Here is a 9,123-nt window from a genome sequence, read left to right as displayed (position 1 = left end):
GGGGGCGGGGCCAGGGAAGACACGCCCCTCACGGGAGCCCGCCCCGCCGCCGGGCGGTCCCCGGGGGGTAAAAGGGGCCGGGTGCGCGCTAGTGGCGGCGCCCCACCACCCGGCAGTTCCCCGCCCTGGAGCCCCGCTCGGCCCCTGATCACCCTGAACGAATGCCCTGGTTGCAACTGCCAACCTGGCCAAGTCAGGAACCGCAGCCACAACTCAGCAAAGGACTTTCCAGACATTTCCAGTACTATTCCTGAGATAGGAGGATGCTTTTGCCTCAGTTCTCCGGTTTGCTTGCCTTGTTACCGCACAGCTGTGCCGACCCAGTTTTGTTATGCTTGGTTTTCAGAATAGGAAAAGGAATTGTTTTATATGAGACACTCATGAATGGCATATTATTCAAGTTCTCTGTAGCATCTCTATATAGCCGGGTTTGACAGGTGGGACCAGAAAGCAAACATTATCCGGCTAACAGGAGAAAAGGGGAACATAGGAAAAGTGAAGGCCAGCCCAGCAAATGCGTTTCTGGGAGGGATGGCATGGCGAAGTTTCTGGGTATATCTGCGCACGGTTGCAAGATAGCTATCGGGCCCCAATCCGCACACGGGACAGGCACCTCCCTCATTTCTAGCCATTCCTGCATTCCCACACTTCCACATGCCCACCCTGCCCATTGTTCTGTGCATCTTGGAGTACAAGACCAACCTGGGAACAGAAAGGTCTCAGACGTTATTCATTCGTTGGACAAGTATTGACCACCTACTGAGTGCACTGGAAAAATAGCAGTGAACAGAGCAGACAAGTGGCTTATGTGGGGGTTAAGGGAGAGAAAAAATAATCAGAATATGTATTATTTTGAGTGATGATAAGCATTAGAAAGAAGAAGGAAGCAACATGAGGGAGTTGGGGAAAAGGGAGGCTAATGCAATTTGAAATAGATGGGACGCCTGGGTGGCTCAGTCGGTTGAGTGTGCCTTTGGCTCAGGTAGTGATCCCAGAGTCCTGGGATCAAGCCCTGTGTTGGGCTCCCTGCTCAGCGGGAAACCTGCTTCTCCCTCTCTCACTCCCCCTGCTTGTGCTCTCTCTCCCTGACAAATAAATAAATAAAATCTTTTTAAAAAATGAAATAGATGGGTCAGAGAAGTTCTGACATCTGGACAAAGGCCTGAAGGAAGTAAGGGGGCAAGCTTCATGGAATATTCTGGGAAGATGGACTCTAGATTGAGTTGAAAATCACCTATCTGGAGCATAAAATTTATGTTCCTGATTGAGTTAGTTTATTATTAAAGTTGGTCCTCCTTATGGTTATAAGCCAAATGTAAAATATCACATTAAATGGATTGTCTTCATATTACCTACATGACTTTCAGATCCAAAAAGGAGATGTTCCCTGAGAAATGAACAGTAAAACTTGCTCCAAGTTCCAAACTGCTTTCCTATATATTTTCCTAACTCTCTACTCTCATAATTAAATTATATTCATTTATTTTGCCCTTTAAAGGTGATCTTTATAATGTACTTCTCTACCTAAAGCTTAAACCCATTTCTTTTAAGCAAGCTGCTACAAAAAAGCTCTACATTTTGAACTGCTGTGCTGGACAAAGTGTAGACAGGTCCAGAGAACTAGGAAAGACTGAGGGTTTTAGATGTTTGAAATGCATGGGCTCTTCTCCCCTACTCTGGAAGGCTCTGGATAAGTCACCCTTCCATCCCCAGGGCTGTGCCCCTTCTGCAAGGTAGAGATAACAGGGGTCTTCTGGCCCCTCCTAGGGAAATACCCATGATCAGTGACGATGCACAAAGGTGCCAAAATCTCACATAATCAACAGCTGGGACAGGTATCTGACCAGAGAGGAGAAAGGAACTAGCAACACGTGCTTTATTAAATATATCAACATAATAACATTTAAAAAAATGAATTAGCACCGTTTCATACATTTTATTTTATTTTTAATATTTTATTTATTTGAGAGAGAGAGAGACAGAGGTAGCAAGAAGAGAGCACGAGCAGGGAGGAGAGGGAGAAGCAAGCTCCTGCTGAGCAGGGAGCCCGACGTGGGGATCAATCCCAGGACCCTGGGATCATGACCTGAGCCAAAGGCAGACGCTTAACCGATTGAGCCACCCAGGTGCCCTGTTTCATACATTTTATTTACATCTTTTATTTTCATTTTTACTAAATTGAAAAAGATTCATTCAAAATCCCTCATGTATAACCCCCCCGATGCACATATTAAGACTCATAGATCAAAAAATAAAAATATAAGTAAATAAATAAATAAATAAAGACTCAAAGGTCATAGATGGAAACAGAACTTCATTATTTTTCCAGAACAGAGAGTATCATAAAAATTATTATTTCTAATCTATGGCTCATTTCTTACAAACATCAAATATAATAGCTTTTCAACAAGTAAATTTTTATGTTTTTATGAAAGCAAATAAAATGTGTTTTATACAGGTCCTTTTCAAAACTGATTAGAAAATACAGCTTTTAACCCATAAATTGTGAATTCTAAAGATTTATTTATTTATTTGAGAGAGACAAGAAGGAGGAGCAGAGGGAGAGGGAGAGAACAGACTCTGAGCTGAGCATGGAGCCTGATGGCAGGGCTCGATCTCACGCCCCTGACATCACGACCCTGAGATCATGACCTGAGCCAAAACCAAGAGGTGGATGCCTAACTGACTGTGCCACCCAGGTGCCCCAGAAATTATGAATTCTAAATGTGGGTTTACTAAGAAAACCAGAAAAATCTTTAAAAGGCTAAAGAAATTTATAAAAGTATATGAGATTTATATGTGTGTGTTTGTGTGCATATGTACACATAAATGCATTTTTTTTCTGGCTTACATATTTGTAACAAATGTATCTATCACTTCCCTTAGCAAAAAGAAGGCCAAAGGCACAGTTTCTGGGCCAACTGATAAGCTGCACCCCCCCCACCCCGGAGAGGGTTTGTCTGAGCCCGGGTGACTTAATTAGTGAAGAAAGCACTCTCCTGTCACAGACAACACTCTGAGTTCAGCCTTTGGTCCTAAATAAAATGAACTTGTTGGTTTCAGCTCAATGCTTCAGGGAAGGGCAGGGGGATCACCTAATTCATTATTTGTCATGATTGGCACCTCTGAGCTACACACACTAAATTTAGATTACTCAATTCTGTCTCCTTAATCAGAAAAACAACAGGGCAAGAAGGGGCGGTGTGCAGTACAAGAGAAACAGTGGCTGGACGAGGCAGACAAATGGTGAGCTCAAAACGATCACTCAGAGACATCGGATCGATGGTCCCCACAATTGTTTTACAGCAAAGAGGCCACCCAACACAGGCCAATGTGGTGTGCATTTTGACTTCCTCTTTTCACCACGCAGAGCCTTAAGCCCACGAGTGATGATGGGTTTATTAGTCCATCTGTACACATTTCCTGAGAGTCTGTGATAAGCAAAGCATTGTAACAGGCAACAGGAGGATAAAAACATAAAGGGTAAACTGTACTCTCAAGGAGCTCATTCATTTATGAAACAAATATGCATGGACAGCTTGCCTGCGTCAGGCACGTGCTAGGCACTGGGTTTGCAGCAATGAATTGGACTGTCTCTACTTCCACGGAACTTACATTTCTGAAGGCAAGGAATACAATAAATGACAGATATACCATTTAATGTTTGTATGACTGGGACCATGAAGAAAAATAGAAGAGGTAAGGGAGTAGAGAGGGGCAGAAGTTGCTATTCAGGGGTGCATGTTGGACATGGTATCTCTGCAGAGGTGGCATGGAGCAGGGACCCGTGGGGAGTCAGGGAGGCTCTCTGTGGAAGGGCTCTGCAAGCAGAAGGATGAGCAAGGCAGGAAAACCTTTGAGGCTTGTTAGTTTCCTAGGGTTGCTGGAACAAAAATACCACACACAAGGTGGCTTAAAACCACAGAAATGTGTAGCTCAGAAGGCTTAAATTCCCGCATTAAGATGCCAGCAGGACCATGCTCCCTCTGAAATCTGTAGGGGACAATTCTTCCCTGTTTCTTCCCAGCTTCTGGGAATGACCAGCAATCCTTGATGTTCCTTGGTTTGCAGCTGCATCACTGGATCTCCGCCTCCATCTTTGTCCATGTGTCTGTCCTTTCGTAACAGCTTTCCCCCTTCGAAGGACACTGGTCATATTGGAGTAAGGGCCACATCTTAATTACATCTGCAGAGACCCTATTTCCAAATAAGGCCATATTTGCAAGTAGTAGAGGTGAAGATTTCAGCATCTTTTTTTTTTTTTTAAAGATTTTATTTATTTGAGAGAGAGAATGAGAGACAGAGAGCACGAGAGGGAAGCGGGTCAAAGGGAGAAGCAGACCCCCCGCCGAGCAGGGAGCCTGATGTGGGACTCAATCCCGGGACTCGATCCTGGGACTCCAGGATCATGACCTGAGCCGAAGGCAGTCGCTCAACCAACTGAGCCACCCAGGCGCCCCAGATTTCAGCATATCTTTTTAAGGGACACAATCCATTACAAGGCCTTTGAGGAACAGCAGGGAGACGCACGTGTCTTGAGCAGAGTGTGTGGGGTGAGTGGCAAGAAATTTGGGCCAAATGATGCAGGACTTTGTAGGTGATGAAAGACTGTGTCCTACTGGGTGATCTCCCTCTAACAGAGTGATCCATGTTTACATTTCAAAGGTTCACTTTGCAGTAGGGAAAAGAAACGGCAGCTCCTGAGCCCATATTAAGATACTGCCTGACCAAAGGCGTTCATTTTCTCCTCTGAGTGGTGGTTTTTTTAAAGCTCATATTGGGCAAAGAGTGGTTTTTTCCCAAAGAGTTCTCTGCTCCCTGGGTCGTGGAAGGATCCTAAGAGCCTTTCTGGTTTGCCTCTGAAAGGATCCAGGGATCCCACCAGTCTTAGTTGGGGGTGGTGTTCATTTCTCGGCTTGGGAGGCCTGTTCCTTGCAGGGGTGTAAGAATCAGGGGAGTTGACTCTTTCCAGGAAGCTTTCATTCCCTATGCAGAGCCTTGGGCAGATGGCAGGCTTCCTTGGCGTTCCTTGGCCAATTTTCTAGGTCTCTTATCACAGAAGAGCCAGCCCTCTGAGGCCCCACTTCATGCAAGCAGGGGTCCGGCCCTTTCTCTGCCTTTCTGTCTGGGCATGGGCGTTCTAGGAGCTGGGTACAGGATGCATTCACTTTGTGGAAATTCATGGAATTTAATATAACTTTTTAAAAAGTGCTTTCCGTAGGGCGCCTGGGTGGCTCAGTTGGTTAAGCGTCTGCCTTTGGCTCAGGTCATGATCCCAGAATCCTGGGATCAAGCACAGTGTTGGGCTCCCTGCTCAGCGGGGAGCCTGCTTCTCCCTCTTCCGCCCCCCTCCCCCCCACTGCTTGTGCTCTCTCTCGCTACCTCTCTGTCTGAAATAAATAAGTAAAATCTTAAAAAAAAATAAAAAAGCACCTTCCCTGTGTCTTTATCTGGGCTCAGTTCCCACTGTAACCCTCAACCCTGACCTAACAGCCCTGGCTTTGAGACCCTCAGACCTCCCTGCCCTCCAATTCTGATGCCTAGAGATGTGCCTTTCACACACAGCTAAGATTTGGGGGTGGAGGGAATTATTCTATTTATTCAATAAATCGATCTGTTTACAGTGGGGGAGCAAGAGGTGAGCAGAAGTCTCCCTGATACAAGTGGGTGATGATTTCAGACTGAGAGGAGGAAGGAATGCTTTGTTATCCAAGTGGTCTCAGAACTTTCGAGGAGCACTGGAATGTCCTCCACGGGAGGGGAGACCACGGAAGCAGAAAAGCACAGCATGCCCAAGAGCGAGGCATTCTCTTCACCACCTCGCCAGAGATGGGAAGGATTAAGAGTTAAGCTGAGGGGCAAGCTGGGAAGTTCTCAGGACTTGGACCTTCGTGCGTAGGCTCACGGATTGGTGATAGTCATGACAGTCAGTGTCCGGGGCTGTGCTCTGTGGAAAACAGTTGAGCAAGCACGTGCAGGCTACAGGGGCCAGACAGGCGCGGCAGGGAGAGCAGACAGGAGACAGTGCTGGTGGTGTTTTGTCTGCTTTCGAGCACAGACCTTGAAGGATGGGGGTGGGGGAAGAAAAGGGAATCATGGCAACAGACTTTTGGAAGCTGGAAGGCAGATGCATACATGGTTAATGATTTAGCAGACCCCAGAGAACCAAATCCTACGCTGGCCATCATCCTAAGACAAGAACCATGGAGATTTACATGACAGAATCCCTAGGCGGTTCAGGATCGGCAGTACCAGGTACCTCTGGAAGCGGGGATGAAAGAGGGATAAAGAAGTCCGACTGCCCAGGTCCCCCCACGGCAGCAGCCGGCTGGAGGTCATGTTGCTGGGAAGCCACAGCTGGCTCTGACCTGAAGAGGTCAGGTGCAGTGCGGAGCAGGTGCACCTCTCCTACCCACGCACCCAAGCATTTGCACCCCTCCTGGGAATTCTCAGCAGATAACTAACCACCTGACAACTGAGGAAAGCCTCTAACAGGAGAAACAGAGACCCAGCCAAACAGAAGAAGAGAATATGGAAGAAACAGGGAAGATGCAGGATGAAAATCTGGATGACAGACCATGAAGGAACTTTCTGAGGCCAGAATAAGAATTAAAAAAAATTTTTTTCCCCTTTACTCTGCTACGAGATGAAAAACCCAATAGAAAGATTGGGGAAAATTAACTCCCAGAAAATAGCAAGCAAAATAAAAGATAAAAGAACATTTAAAAGGCCTAATATCTGAAGGGGCGGCTGGGTGGCACAGTCAGTTAAGCATCCGTCTCTTCGTTTCCGCTCAGGTCATGATTTCAGGGTCATGAGATCAAGCCCCGTGTCAGGCTCTGCGCTCAGCATGGAGTCTGCTTGGGATTCTCTCTCCCTCTGCCTCTGCCCTTCCCACCTGTGTTCTCTCACTGTCTCTCAAGTAAATAAAATCTTTAAAAATAAATAAGGAAATAAGGAAATAAATAAATAAAGGCCTAATACCTGAATAGTAGCAGTTTTAGAAAGAAAGCAAAAGAGAGTAGAGACTTTCAATGAAGCAATTTTAGAAACTTTTTCACAACTCAAGGGCATGATTTCCTGGATGTGAAGGGCCTGTCAGCCACCCAGTGGGATGGATGCAAAGTCCCAAGAAATAGCATCATGAAATTTCGGAAGAGTGGGGACAGGTTTCCAAAAATAGGTCATACGTCAAGGACCAGGTATGAGAATTCTCAGCAGCAACACTGGAAGCCAGGACTTCGAAATCCTGAGGGGAAAATGCTTGCTAGCCCACATTTTTATATGGAGACTATGATTTGAGCAGGAAGACAGATTAACAGCATGTTTAGATATGCAAGTTTCTCAGCGAATTTTCTTTCCCCACACCCTTGCCCAGTAAACTACTGAAGGATGTGCACCACCAAAACGAGGAAGTGAGGCAAGGAGGGAAACATGGGATATAGGAAATAAATGTCCAATACAGAAGTAGGGTGTTCAAAACAGAAAGGCAAAGGGGAGAGTGAAAGATGACCCCAGGATAACCGTGCCAAGAACACAGGGTGGTTCATTCAGACTAAAGCAGACAGAGGCTCCAGGAGAAGCTTCTATGGGAAGTTATAAGTAACTATGGCAACCTGATGTTCCTCACTAATCATCACATTACCATGGTAATGATCCATGAGGTAGAAAGAAAATTTTCAGCATAAGAAACCCAATCATTTAATTCACCAGCAATTACCAAATACTATTACGGTATCTGGATATTATGACATCCTTTTTTTTCCCTAAAAGGGCTGGGGGCTTAAGGGAGAATCTTAAGCAGGTTCCATGCCAAGCCCAATGCAGGACTCGATCTCACAACCCTGAGATCATGATGTGAGCCAAAATCAAGAGCCAGACGCTTAACCGACTGAGCCACCCAGGCACCCTATTTGGGCCAGTTTTAACCTTTCTCAGCCATTATCTCGGGGCTAACAGGGCTAACAAATTATCCCAGATTATTGTGAGAATTAAAGCACAGGACAGGGCATGGCCTGACACAAGGCACTCCTGCATGAGTGGGAGCTGTCATAACTTGGAGAACTTCTCAGTATGCCTTGAAAGATAGACAGAAACACATGGAGCGCTTTTGTAGCCATTGGCCGATATTGAGCAGGCTTCACCTTGCCCAAAGTTTCCCGTTTCAACTCCAGGGACTAATGGGAAATAACTAAATGAGGACCTACAGTGATAGTAAGAGAGGCTTAAGGTTGAGCTTAGGAGTAGCAGGGAGCTACTTAGTAATGGTCAACCTAGCTCTGCAAAAGCCTCGCCTGGGGAGCTTCTAAAAAACATCATGGGCCCATCCCTGAAATTTGGATTCAATTTGTCTGGGATAAGGCCCAGACACTGGTATTTTTCAGGTCCCCAAGTGATTCCAGTGTGTAGGAAGGTTGCTTCTAATAGAGTTGAACTGTTCTATACACTAACAAAGAAATTATTAGGAAATGCTAGAGACAAGCAGGTGCGGGGTGGGGGGATGGCTGAGCAACAAGGGAAAAGCAGGGTGGCTAGAAGTGGCTGCAGGACACTCAGGAAGAGGGAAAGTTAATACCCAAGTCATTCGATTTGCTGAAGTATCAGCCTCCCATGTGGCTCCAAAACCTCAAGCAGGTCTGCTGCACAAGTAGCAAAGGTAAAGAGGGTTTTGGTGTAAGAATCGACTTAAGAGGGGCGCCTGGGTGGGTCAGTTGGTTAAGCGACTGCCTTCGGCTCAGGTCATGATCCCGGAGTCCCGGGATCGAGTCCCGCATCAGGCTCCCTGTTCAGCAGGGAGTCTGCTTCTCCCTCTGACCCTCCCCCCTCTCATGCTCTCTGTCTCTCATTCTCTCTCTCACAAATAAATAAAATCTTAAAAAAAAAAAAAAAAAAACATTTAAAAAGAATCGACTTAAGAGCCACATCAGGAAAGAGCCTTGAGAGGAGAGTCCCATAGGAGCAGGAACTCAGAACTGGGGTGTCTGTGCTGGACACATGGCGGGGGCACGGGATGGGGCTCAGACACCAGATTGCAGCAAAAATGACACAGTCAAGGGGAAAAAAATCCACATGTATGGGGTTTGCTGCTCACCATGCTCAGATTCTTGGCATCATGTCACCATG

Source organism: Neomonachus schauinslandi, chromosome 14, assembly GCF_002201575.2.
Source record: "Neomonachus schauinslandi chromosome 14, ASM220157v2, whole genome shotgun sequence".
In the NCBI taxonomy this organism is placed as follows: Eukaryota; Metazoa; Chordata; class Mammalia; order Carnivora; family Phocidae; genus Neomonachus; species Neomonachus schauinslandi.
This window is presented reverse-complemented; position numbering follows the sequence as displayed.